At 43.5% G+C, this 13,965-nt stretch overlaps 1 protein-coding gene across 2 annotated transcripts in view; it reads left to right on the top strand.

The window, feature by feature from the left end:
• MAML3 (mastermind like transcriptional coactivator 3) overlaps positions 1 to 13,965 on the top strand; it is a 349,702-nt gene that overhangs the window by 291,426 nt on the left and 44,311 nt on the right. The window lies entirely within an intron of this gene.

The following is a 13,965-nucleotide window of genomic DNA, read 5'->3' as shown; positions in this document are numbered from 1 at the left end:
TGGGTGATCCAAAGCAGTCATCTTCCCCTGGGCTCCAAAGTTGATCCTGTCATCTTCTTCTCTGCCCAAATTCAAAGAATTGTGCTGATTGGGACATTCTTTGGCTTCCAGTTCTATGGTCCAAGAAGCCACCCAAAATGTTAGGTAACGGGGACTTCACCACTAGCTGACCACACCATCAGGTAGCCTTAAAAGCCATCCTGGATGAGTCATGGGTTTCATAATGCTGAATCCAGGAAAGCATTGGCATATTGGTACTTTATTCCTTACAAAGAGGCCATGTTGGGGTTTTTTTCAACTCCTTTCCTCCCCTCATCAACATTGCCTCTCCAAAGTAGGTAAAATTGATACAGAGTGGCAACAGGGTTGCTGTAAAGTGTATGGTTGTAGCACCTCTTAAAAACGTTTTCCTTTCTAGTCTATTATACCATGTTCATCACTGAAGTATCTGAACTCCTTCCACTACTAGTTCATTAAGCAACAAGACTAATGTCAGCCATGTATTGTTTGTTCTCTCATCCTCTCCCCAGGAGAAGTATGTGTCCAGGAGTGGCTTGTTTTGGTAGGTGTTTTAGTTTTGTTGGTTTTGTTTTGGGGGCAGTTGTGGGGGTTGTTCTGTGGCACATTTTATGCCACTGAAGCCACTAGTAAAGGTATGTGGGGGAACCAGAAGAGCAACACTCTTGAAATGCTCCTGGAAGAGCAGCGCACTTGAATTAGCAGCGTGCTTGATGTGACTCCGTCAGCTGCACAGTGCTTCTAACACCTGGGTCTGGAGGGCATACAGCAGTGGGAATGGTCAGAATAGTAAGAAGCAGCTGGATCTTAAAAGATTTTGGCACCTTAAAGGGAGACCATCAACTTAAAAATATTTGTCTAAAATTGTATTTTAATGACTTTTGTTAATAGCAATATCTAACGAGACTAGAGGTGAAAGAGATTAAAGATGACATTTATTTCTGTTTCTCCAGTTCAACATTTGACAGCATATTGTATATAATCAGTTCAGTGTTTCTCCTGTATAGTTAGTGTCAGAGTTCCTTCCCCACTCTGAACTCTAGGGTACAGATGTGGGGACCCGCATGAAAGACCCCCTAAGCTTATTCTTACCAGCGTAAGGTTAAAACTTCCCCAAGGTACAAACTTTGCCTAGTCCTTGAACCATATACTGCCACCACCAAGCATTTTAAACAAAGAGCAGGGAAAGAGACCACTTGGAGACGTCTTCCCCCAAAATATCCCCCCAAGTCCTACACATCCTCTTTCCTGGGGAGGCTTGAGAATAATATCCTAACCAATTTGTTACAAAATCATCAAAGATCCAAACCCCTGCATCTTGGAACAATGGAAAAATCAGTCACGTTCTTAAAAGAAGGATTTTTATATTTAAAAAAAAAAAAAAAAGTAAAAATCATCTCTGTAAAATCAGGATGGAAAATACTGTACAGGGTATTCAGATTCAAAACACAGAGGATCCCCCTTTGGGCAAAACCTTAAAGTTACAGAAAACAGGAATAAACCTCCCTCTTAACACAGGGAACATTCACATAAAACAAAAGATAAACTAATCCGCCTTGACTGGCTTACCTATACTGGTTGCAATATTGGAGACTTGGATTAGGATGGGTTGGAGAAGATGCATTTCTGTCTGGCCTCTCTCAGTCCCAAGAGAGAACAACCACGTAAACAAAGAGCACAAACAAAAGCCCCCCACAAGATTTGAAAGTATCTTGTCCCCCTATTGGTCCTTCAGGTCAGGTGCCGGTCAGGTTAGCTGAGCTTCTTAACCCTTTACAGGTAACAGGATGTTGCCTCTGGCCAGGAGGGAATTTATAGCACTGTATACAGAAAGGTGGTTACCCTTCCCTTTATATTTATGACAGTTAGTTTCCGCAGTTGCTTGTTTCAGTCTGTCATACAGCAACAGTGGAGAGAGAATAATCTTTAGGATATGAGGATCTGATCATAAAATAACAAAAGTTAGTGGAGGTATATGGCAGGTGTATTCAGTGAAACTGTTTTTAACTCGTGTTCTGAAATTGACTAGCTTTAAGATTTAAAAATGACGCACACCCATCCCTTGTGTGAAATACCTTCTACACCACTAGTTATTGGGCTGTTCATCTCTCTCTCTTTAACTGTTTTAATCAAAAGTTATAATACCCTTCTTTCCAAAAATGAGGGCACCAAGGAAGAATGGTTCTGTGTATCAAAACTAGAATTGTTTCTGATGGTAATAAATCTAGTTCTAAACACATTAGAACTGATGCTTTAGCTAATTGTGTTTTTGATGATTTTATGTATGTGTGTTAGGCTCTGATTCCTAAATAAAAACCAAATAATTTAATAAAAAACAAAAGATTGTCACATATATTTGGAGGTTGCAGCACCCAGTGAGAAACTGACAGAAATAAGGGGCTAGGTGGCAGTTAAATGCTTCTTTGTACTTCTTGCTGTGAGTCTGAGGTTTTAATGCACCTGTCTGTGTGTCCATCTCTGTCTTCTGGTGTTTGCATTTGGCTTTGTCAATGTGCTTGTGTGCCTGTGTTTTTTGTCTATAACTGCATGTCCCTTGGTGCGTGTGTTGCATGTGTCTCTGTCCATCTGTGCATGTCTGGAAGAGCTTTTGTTTCACTGTGTGTCTGTCTCTTTGTGTGTGTGTTTGTAACTCTGTTGACGTGTTTGTGTGTGCAATCTGTCAGTACATTTGGGTGCCTCTCTGTGTGTATCTATCTGTCTGTCTTTCTGTGTCTCCGTGTGACTGTGCGTGTTCCTGCCTTTGTCTGTCTCTGCATGTCTGTGTGTCTATCTACCTGTATGTCTTTGTGTGCAGTAGGGGAGGGTAGCATTTTAAACAGAATTCGTGGGTTGTTCTCTTGTTGAGATGGAGATGCCGTCATTTTTCTCCATCAGCCTAACAGACACTTGTACCAGGGAGTAAAAGCTATTGCCTTGGTGGCTTCGGGGGAGTAAAATGAAATGCTGTTTCGAGTCACTGTGAGCCAGGATCATTCTCAAATGTCAGCTTCTTAAAAACGGCCCCATTTAAAATGTATACGGAGAGAAAGGAAGAAAATGGATTTTTCTGTTCTGGCTTTTTTTTCTTGGTTTTTTTCCCCATTTCGAAACAGAATGCAATGCTCCGAAGGGAAGGTCTTTAGAAACAAAACAAAAGGCAGCTGTCAATTTAATCCAAGCTCCCTGATAAAATTCCAGCAGAGTTCCTTTTTTCATAGATGAAATAAGAACCCTGGCAGGGCCCTCTTGACTGGCCACATAAATCATTCGTAGTAATTGCTCTGAGAAAGAAGAGTGCCTCTTCGGCACAGGAAAAAAACCTTTCTGACTGCGCACCACCTCAGGTAGCCCAGCTGGTGGAGGTCATTAGCCCCCTGCTCCTGGGAGGACCAGGATACCTGCACGGGGGTGGGCTCTGTGAACTGAACGAAAGAGCATAGCACCGAGTATAAATAACAGGTTTCCATGTAACCTTCCCTTTGTTGTTGATTCTGCTTCAATCGCCCTGGAGGGATGAGAATGTAGCCAGGGTCTTGGGGAGTGGGGGCAAGGGAGAGGGTAATACAGAGACGAGAGGCACACAAGGCAGGGGAACGAAGAGAGACGATTTGAGTGACTAGCATTTAGTGCCCTGGTGATATGGTTTCAATGAGCTAATATCTCCTTAGGTCATTGCATGACTCTGCATGCTCCTCATCTCTCAGGTTAGAAGTGGAATTGCCGTAAAAAGGATAGTGCTGTGGTCTGGTGTCAGCTTGTTGGCTTCGGTGGAGCAGTAGGACAGCTGCTTGTGAAAGCCGCAAAGCTGAGATAGCTCTTTCCCTGGGTAGTCGTAAAGATGGTGATAATAAAATAACTGGGTTCCAAAGAAGCATTGTAGTAGCAGCCACCAGCCACAAACTAGTGAGAAGGCAGTTCTTAATTTGCTCCTTTCTTTTCATAGTGGCAGCAGAGGGATTTTAAATGTATTTATAATTGCTGGTATCGCAGTGGCCCTTTCTGAACCTGTGTTGAACGTTTATGATACACTAGTGTTTTGGGGTATTAGCCAGTACCCCATACAAATATGTAAATTAAATACTAAAGAAAACCCATATACACAAACAAGGATAGGAATATTAGCAACAAGGGGCACAGAATAGCAGGAAGACAGCATGGCGTAGTGAGTAGGGCCCTGGACAGCAGACCTGTATTCTGTTCCTAGCTTGGCCACACCTGCTGTGTGACTGCCGGCAAGTCACTTCGCTGCCTTTGAGCCTCTGTTTCCCATCTCTGCCATTCAAATGTAGCTCTTTGGGGCAGGGATTGTCATGTGTGCGTTTGTACAGTGCCTGACACAATGGGGCCTAAATCTTGACTGTGACTTCTCAGCACTACTGTAATAAAAATAATGGATAATAGGTGCTACTGTCAAATAATAACAATAACATCTCACACACCCGCTTTCATTAAACATACAGAAAGAGCCCTGATTATGCAAGGACCTTAGTTCTTCCCATGAGATCCCCTGCTCCCTCCAACTCAGATTAGCACCAATGAGGGTTCTGATCAGTCAGTTTTTTCCTTAATTTTGGTGATGTTCTGGTGCGGATTATAATGAGATCTGATTATGGTCTGTTCTGTTGCAGATACACATGGGTCAAGTTTCCCCACACCTGTCTCAGTCCTAGCCCATAGCACCATCCTCCCAGTCATAGCTTGTCAATCATGCTAAACTGTGCCTACAAGACTCATCATTTGTGACCCAAGCTGTGTTTAACAAGACCAAGTAAAATGAGTGTATTTAATCCCTTAGGCAGATTTTACAAACTTGGATGTTCGAAGTTGAATACCTACATAAAAGGGCTGAAGTCAATAGGAGCTGTGAGTGTTCAGTGTCTCTGTGGGATCTTTTGGGGATGAAAGGTGATATCTATATCTTGCTACTTTTATTTAGGTGCCTAAATTTAGATGCAGGTGTTTGACCTTCATCACCCCAAGTCTGAAAGATGTTCTATAGCCTCTTCCTTCCATTGACTTCTAGCTGGAGATGGTGGACTCTACTTTGCACCTGACTAGTTGATTATTCTTATAATTGTTATGAAGACGGATGTCATAAAAAGAGGAGTCAGAATGGCTAAAAAAGATTCTCACTTAACAGACATATGGGATCAGCCAGTGGTTACAGGTACAGGGCATGTCATTTAATAAAGTACTGTAACCCTTTAAAAAGTGATAAAAGCAGTAGAGTCCAATACTGTAAGGATATATTTCTCATGATTCAAAACTTGGCCACTGTGTATTCACTCTTGTACCTCTTGTATCCGGTATAAGAGCATACTTGGTTGTGCATTGCTTGTTAGTCTGGTATATATTTATTTGTACTGTATGTCTGTCTATCTAGGAATTTATTCCATGCTTACCACTTTGATATCTTATGGTAGGGAGACCCTGCGATCAACCCAGGAACAATGTGATAAACTACATTTATTTGTACCTTTAACCATCTCATCTCCACTCATCTACTAATCCCGTTCCAAACCCCAGCTCCCTAAGTCCCCCACTCCTCTCTCTCGTACAAACGCACACAATCTGTCTGAGCTCTGTCTTAGATCTCTAGGCATTGCACAGTTTTAAAGGCCTAAAGATATATTTAAAAGGGACCCTGACAATAGTAAAATAATATTTTAATCTGTATTTCAAATCCACAAAACCCAGGATATTTTATAGTTTGGTTCTGTTGTGCCTGCACATTGCACCTAAAATGATTCTCTCTGAGTCGTCGCCAGCAGTGGACAATGTACCTAAGTAGATGCACCAATGCTCAAGTAGAACAGGATGTGGCTGTTGGTCCCTTCTCTTGGCTGTGCAGCATACTAACGATAAAGGGTGCCAGTTTCACCAAACTGGCACCCGCAGGAGTATAAAGCCCATCAGCTTTGCAGAGGAGCAGTATGGCAGTGTCGGTGCTATGCCCTGAGCCTCAGCAGCATATTTGGTTGTGCCGCGTTCTGTGGTAGTGCCGCGTTCTGTGGTAGTGCTAGCCCTCGGCTTACGTTTTGCACCTATTGCATACTCGCTGTACTTCTTTATAGTCCTGAACCCTCCATCTCTGACATGGATCCGTGATAAGGTTATTTAGTATTTATTCCAATTTTTAAAATATATCTTGAACTGATTGTTCCTCTGGCAACCAGTTAGCTTACTGGCCTCCATTGGGGGATCTCCGTCTTCCGTGCAGCGTCAAAGTTGACATCACCTCTTTCCTTCTTTGCCGAGGGAGTTGCTGCAAAGCTGACTTTATGGCACGCACTTCAGGCACCTCCCTCACTCCTTTCTGGTCATGGAGTCCTGCTACTAACCATACTCACGACAGCCTCCACACATGTCCTGAAGACAATGATTCAGAGAAACAACAGTGTGCAGCTAGTGACACTTTCCTGGGGCTGGATTCTCCCCCACAGGAGACAAGTAACTCTCCCTGACTTCAGTGGGAATTGTTTGTAGCCTCTGGGCAGAGCAGAGGAGACGAATCATGCACTTGCATGGCAATTTTCTCCTGCTTGCTTTTTGGTGCCAAAAAGGATGATTGGGCACAGGGAGTTTAATTCTTCCAATTTGTCATGGATCCCTAATATTACCGTAACATGGATGTTGAACTTCATATAGGCTCTGCATCTGTCTCTCCATTTTAAAAGGATAATCAAACAAGCACTTGGATGAGAGAGAGAGAGAGAAACATTTATCACAGGGTGTGAACACAAGACTGGAGGATAGGAGCAGATACACATCTTGGCTTTCTTCCATCCTGAAATCCCAAAATATGTATCTAAACAAAATGCAAAAACATAAAGTTGGTAATACTCCATAGGTTTAATTGTACTTGGAAATTGCTTCCAGATTAGCACAGATCATGAGTAATATAGTCCATCATACAGTATCAGATTAGCAGTACTAGCTTCCTTCTTTTTTTTCTCTCTAGAAAAGACAAATTTGCAGAATACTGGATGATAATGCCTTGCACTGCTATCCAAGGGTTTCAGCATGCTTTTCCAAGCCTTGGTCAGGGCCGGCTCTAAGATTTTTGCCGCCCCAAGCAAAAAAATTTTTGGCCACCCCTGTTTTTTTTTCGTGCCTCCCGGCTCCGCCCCAACTCCTCCCCGTCCCAACCCCTTCCCCAAATCCCCGTCCTCCTCCCCGGCCCAACCCCTTCCCCAAAACCCTGTCCCCACCTCCTCCCCCGGGGCGTGCTGCATTCTGTCCGTTCCCCCCCCCCCCGCATTGCTTCCTGCAGCTCCCCGCCCCCCCCCGCAACCCTCCACCCTAGTTCACCTGCGCTCTGCCTGCTCCCCTGAACACACCGCTGTTCCGCTTCTCTCCCCTCCCTCTCAGGCGAGGAAGAGGCAGTGCATTCAGGGGAGCAGGCGGAGCGGAGGTGAGTGAGGGTGGGGGGGAGCGCAGGAAGTAATGGGGAGGTAGAGGAACCACCCCCCACCCCAGCTCACCTCCTCTCTACCATGCCACTCGGCTTCTCCTCCCTCCCTCCCTCCTGTTTTGCGCATGGCAAGCTTGGGAGGGCGGGGGGAGAAGCAGAGCGGCAGCAGCATGCTCAGGGAAGCAGGCAAAGGTGGAGCTGGGGCAGCGGGGCACATTTCTAGGGGCAGCATGGCTGGCACCGGAATGCTGCCCCTAGAAATGTGCCGCCCCAAGCACCTGCTTGTTTTGTTGGTGCCTAGAGCCAGCCCTGGCCCTGGTCTACACTGGAGGGGGGGATCGATCTAAGTTACGCAACTTCAGCTATGTGAATAACGTAGCTGAAGTCAATGTATTTAGATCAACTTACCGTGGTGTCTTCACCGCGGTGAGTCAACTGCTGCCGCTCCCCCGTCAACTCCGCTTGCGCCTCTCGCAGCGGTGGAGTACAGGAGTCGACGGGAAAGCGCTCGGGGGTCGATTTATGGCGTCTAGACGTGATAAATCGATCCCCGCTGGATCGATCGCCGCCGGCCAATCGATCGCCCGGCGGGTAGTGAAGACATACTTCAAGAGTAGGACCAAATCCTAGAGATCTTACTGCCGCAAAACTCTCCTTGAAGTCAGTGGTAGCTGTGCCAGTGTGTCTGGAGTTGGCCCAGTAATTAATTATCCATCCCTGTGAAGGAAATAAAGATTTCTATCCCCTTTTTTACAAGTGAGAAAACTGAGGCACAGCAGGATTAAGAGATTGGCCAGAGGTTACACACAAAGTGAGGGGAAGAACTGAGAATGTAACAGAGATCTGGTGTCTCAAACCTTTCCTTTTAGCCCCAAAATCAGCCTTCCCCACTGTGAACTATAGTTTGCTCTCTGCCTGTGGTTCACATTACTGTGTTTTGTATTAAAAATTGAATATATTTTTTGGCAATATAACATTCAGTTTCCTGTTTCATTTATCTCCTATTCCCTTTATTTTCTCCCTTCTGTTTTTACCACTTGTGAAAAACATATTAAACTGCATTTCCTACTGTTTTAAATATGAACCAGAGAACTGAAGGGAGCTTTGCTTTTGAGACAAAGTTGTTAAAAATCATAAAATGGAATTAAAATATCTGTTTCTTGCTCACTTACTTCATGGAGAGCCCCAGTTACATGGAAGCAATTGACTTGGTGGAGAAGTTTGCAGTTCCCTTGTGGAATGAGGGGAGGTGGGGGAAGAGCCATTTCCTGCACTAAAGTGCTTGCCTGGAGAGGTGGTGAGGCCCCTTGTCTTTTGCAGACAGAATCATCGGCTTGAGCTCTGCAATCCCGGCTGTTCTACAGCCAAATGGCTTATTGAGCGTGAGGACTTAGCGGGTGAAAGCAGCTGTTCTGCAGAAATGGAAAGTTGAGCTGTCTCAGTTCTTGTTCACAGTCACTGAATCAAGGCTGTCTGCTGTTGCATGCCCTATGTTCACCTGTATGCACCAGAGTCAACCCAGGGAAGGTCAGACATGGGAGTCACTGCATGCTTTTGTCCTTGGCATCCCGCAGTGGCTATGCTTCGCAGGCTGGGAGTGACAGCAATAAAATTGTTCTGTTTCAAATAGGAAGAAGACTGACAGGGTGAGAGAGCCGGGAAATCCTCCTGATCAGGGAGAAGAGGAGGGGGAAATGAAAAAATCTGGTGCCTTCCAGGCAATTCTAGCACATCACCTAACATATGTAAGATTTACATTGTTGCTAACCCTCAGCTGGACTGTGTATCAGATTACCATTGTGTGTAGAGGTTTCTCCATAATTTTTCAATTGTACCTTATGGATGTATTTCTGACTCACAGGGAAGCACTATTGAGGTCCATTAGTTGCTTGATTTTTGTCGAATGTTCTAGATAACTTCACAAAGAATGTACCCGCTGTGTTGCTGAATATATTTAACACGCCATTGCATTTGTATTGTTCAGTTCTTAAACTCTGCAGTGAGGGGTTGAGTAAGAAACGTGTAGATAGATTTCTGCAGAATGTCAATGGATGACTGCAGCATGGGAGTTGTGGTGGAGGACCAGCAGTGAAGGAGTTAGTGTAATACTGTGCACACCAGTTATAATGGATGGTTTTGCATGGATAGTAACATATTTGAAGTTCCAGAAATAATTTCTGTTCTGTTTTTGTTTCATTTGGGAGTTGGAAGCATGGAATAATAACTTCCAGGAAGCGTATATAATAGAAATGCCCTTCTTTATAATGTTTTGAAATACGACTCTTCTCTGAAAAGTAGGTCTGTAAAAAAGACTTTATGAGGTTTCTTTGACCTGCATATCAGACAGACTCAGTGCAATTAAAAAATTTTTTTTCAACTTCCAGCCCTTCTTACTGTACCTGGGATCTAAAAATCAAGCTGGGTTCTCTGCTTCTCATATCTTATTACCAGCTATTGCAAGTCCCTCTATATGTGTGTTTATGATGGGGTTCACATGGAACATAAGAATAGCCATACGGGGGTCAGACTAATGGTCCATTTGTAAATTAATTTAATAAGGACTTTATGAGCATTAATAACATTTGTACATATGCAAGTTAAGGTAATGATATGAAGGTGAGCAAGCCTAATGTTTGCGACTGCAAACTGGTTTCCTATAGGGCATAGAAATGGATTCCACCCCACGCTTCCCCCCATTGTACAATTAGCTAATTGTACTATGACTTGCGTGCACTTTCCTCTGACGTATTAGGTACTGCCCGCTGTCTGAGGCAGGATATCAAACTAAATGGACCTATGGTCTCATCCAGCAAAATAAAGCCTCTGTACCTATTTATTAACAAAATGTATTTCTCTAAACTATTTTTGTCACAATTTAGCATTTCTGGTGTGAATAATTTGCAATAATAAAAGTGAGCTAATATCAGATCAATATGGAATGGAGGTAAATTGAAGTCTAATCCATGGGGCATCCCTTATTTTTCATGGCCATTTGGGAGAGGCATGTTTAGAAATGGCGCTGAGAAGAGACATCACTAAATGCAACATGATGTGCTCTCAATGTCAGATGGAAACATTGCATTGGTATTAACCCAAACCCCAACCCTGTTTTAACCTCAAGTGTGTGAAATGCATAATCCAGGGTTATCCTTTACTTAAATGTAAGCAATTGCTGAGCTAGGTTTCCAACTGTGAATACAACCTGCCTGGTGACTGCAACACTTGTGGTATTGACAGATATGTCTGTTACCAGCTGACACTTGGAAAGCAGAATTGATTGGCTCCAACAAGAATCCAAAGATTTATTTGAAGGGTCATATGGGTTCTTCACAGCATCTCCTTGGTTCAAGCTGTCAATTCTGGATTATGAGCAGTGACTGAAAAGTGGATGTACTTTTGCAGGCACTGTACTGATGAAACAAGGTAAAATTACAGTATATAGTCTGTTTTAAAAAAAACATTAAAATAAATCTAAGGTTCAATACTGTTATTGTAGTTCATGTGATACACTGTATAGAGTCACCTCTAATGGATGGTGGTTTAAACCTACAGTTTTGAGCACAACTGGGTTAGTTCATGATGGTATACTGGCACTACTGTTCCCTCTTCTGAGGCCTTTAGAGGTATTAAAACAGAAAGTTCAGACTTGCAATGGCATTTTGAATATAGTATATTGCTTTTAATTTTCTTTGGTATTTTTTTTAATAATAGTACAGAATAATCTATATGGGATATGTCTGTAGATGGATCCCTGCTCAGTTCTTGTAAGATAGTACGGCAGCCATATTATTCTTCCTGGCTTATACCACGCACATCATTCTTCCTGATAGTGTTCTGGAGTATCCCTCAATAACATTTAAGTCGATAGTTGCAACTAAAGTCCTCTTGATTTCAAAGGATTTCATACTTTGCATAGTTAAAATACATAATGAAACTGCTGTCCATGCAGCTCCCAGGCTTATTCTGTAATCACATGAAATGCACCTGCCACCATTTGATTTTTAACTTCTCAGTTTTTCCTCTGTAGTGTAATGCAATATTAATTTACTATATAAAACCACATTGGAATGAACTTTCCTGTTTATTAGTTAGAGAGAGTGGCTCTGACTTGGGAGAAATGAGAGAATGAAGGCCAATGGGAGCCAGTTGCAGTTCCCTAATCCTCAACTGCGAAGCCCTGGAGAAGGTTAGAGGAGCAAGGGGGCCTACTCTAACTTCTGCCATTATCATAAGGTCCATATCAGATCTTGTATGAGTGGAGGGTCTGCTCCACCACACCTGGCCCTACCCCGGAACACTTCTGACACGCCCCCCTTTTCCCTGTCATCAGTGTTGGGTAGGGTGGTTGGCACTACAAATGGTTACACAGTATAAAGTGACCTTAGCAGACCAAAGAATCTGGCCTTAAATGTCCTCCTGTGACTATTAAATTGGTAGTGATGCAGGATGGAGACTGCAGCATCTTATATTGGGACTCCCATTGCTGGCTTCACAGCTGTTACTTCTAATTAGTTGGGCAGTCACCCTAGAAATCTCAGCTTTAATACAACCCTACCCCCCCCCCAAACTTTTGTTTCAAATTTAATTTACATTTGTACATAGGAACTTCTGATCTTGTCCTTCTGATCTCGTGACCTGTCATGGCACTGCTTAGCACTAAACAAGTGTAACCTTCTTTCCAAATATCTCTGCTGTGCACTGCTAGAAATTTGAAGACATGCTACTGCGAGGTGGGCGTACTGCACAGCGTTCAGATTCAGCTCTGGATCCAAACCGCATCGAAGTTTGAGGGTTTTGAGTTTCAGCATTCTGTTTCAGTCCATTATAAAGACAGGAATAAGTCATGAAGTTTGGATCTGAAACTGGGTCTGGATTTGGATTCAGATCCCTGCTGGGGATCTCACATTTATCGAAATTCTGGGTTCGGGCAATGCTTGGGATCCAGTGCTCCAGTTCAGGCCCCTCTGTAGTACTCATCAAAGTATAAGCATATCCATAACTTGTTAATTGTTATTTGGAGGTCCTGTTAGCTCCAGTAAAACTCAGAGGCATTATCTGAGTCTTGGTAAGAGTAGCTTCCTGGCAGGGTTTTTTTCCCCATCAATGGTGAATAGGTAAAGCAGAGAACAAGAGAAGGAATAATATCAGGGGGAGGTTTACACTATTCAGTCACTGCTTTGCATGAATCCATTTGCAGGAAGTCACCAGCACGGCTCACTGGTGGAATTTATTAAAGGGCAGGAGATGAAGTATTCTTAGCAAGTGGAAGTAAATCACGCTGGAGAGGAGACAGAGAGAGAGAGGGAGAAGGCTCCCCTGAGCCTCATTGCAAATGCCGACTGTGCTGTGCTGTGGACAGTGTAAGAGAGGTCTGAAGCGCCACAATGCTCATTCTGAATCCGTTCATCTTGTGACTCTCCAGGACTGCTTGGAATTCTACTGGAGACACAAGTGAAATATTTTATGAGGCAGTTTTAGAAGCAGGATATTGGACATGTAACAGGCTGGGGGTGGGGGCAGCAGGAGCAAAGGCTTCATGTAGGTGGATCAAATTTTCTCTCTGCTTGTCAAAGGGTCATTGTTTGAACACTTTTTTTCCTTAGCGATACCGAATTTAGGGATTTAATTTCTGATGGAAACACATAATGTGTCTGGCCATTTCTGTCTGGTTAGGAGAGTTGACGTGTGGGTTTTGAAATATATCTATTCCCTTGAGGGACACGGCACTGTTTCCTCTGCCCAGGTGGAAAGGGATAAACACAGCCAGTGGGCTTCCTGATGTGCTGTTGAGTCTGAAAATAGCCTGCTGAATGCATAATGAAGAGCCTCCTGAGGAGTCATCCTGCATGTTAAAATGGTGTTCAGCAGCCTGTGCTGTCACATAACATAATTTGAAGATGAATGTGCATCCAATCAGATGACCAATAGTATTACCTGTCTGTTCAGTGGCAGTACGGTTTCCAGGAGGCAAAAAGTTAGCCAGCTCCAAAGTCTGTTTTACCCGTGAATAAGACAGATGAGGAACTCTGTGTCTTGGCTTTGTGCTCAGTGCCAATTTCATACTGAATGGCCTCTTGGATAAGGACAAAGGAAAATGCACATTTTTCTTCAATGGGAAGATTTGTGAATGACTGGGGAAAGAGAAATCCCTGTACCCTTGCAAGCCTGGTTCAGCTGGACCAGCTAAGGGTACTTCAGTGAAACATATCTGAATTCCTCCCTTTATTGGTGGTCCTACCTTTACTGAAACTGAACCTTGATGCTTTTAAAATGTAAGCCCCTGTTTGAGCAAAACAGCTTGCATGGGAGTAAATTGACAAGAGGTTTCTGTTGCTGCTGCCGCTGCTTAATTCACAGTCCAGTAACAACACTTGAACGAATGATATGTAGACATCACTTTCGCTTCTGAACATTTGACAGTAATTAAGGTTTGACTTCAGGGACAGGACATCATACTAACACTGGAGTACTGGAGAATGAAGTTGGAGTAAAGAAATTAGCTGTTTGCCTGATGGAGCCTGTATCCTCAAGGA

The sequence above is a fragment of the Lepidochelys kempii genome, chromosome 4, assembly GCF_965140285.1.
Source record: "Lepidochelys kempii isolate rLepKem1 chromosome 4, rLepKem1.hap1, whole genome shotgun sequence".
In the NCBI taxonomy this organism is placed as follows: Eukaryota; Metazoa; Chordata; order Testudines; family Cheloniidae; genus Lepidochelys; species Lepidochelys kempii.
The sequence above is the reverse complement of the archived record's forward strand: the minus strand, read 5'-3'. Positions and strand labels throughout refer to the sequence as shown.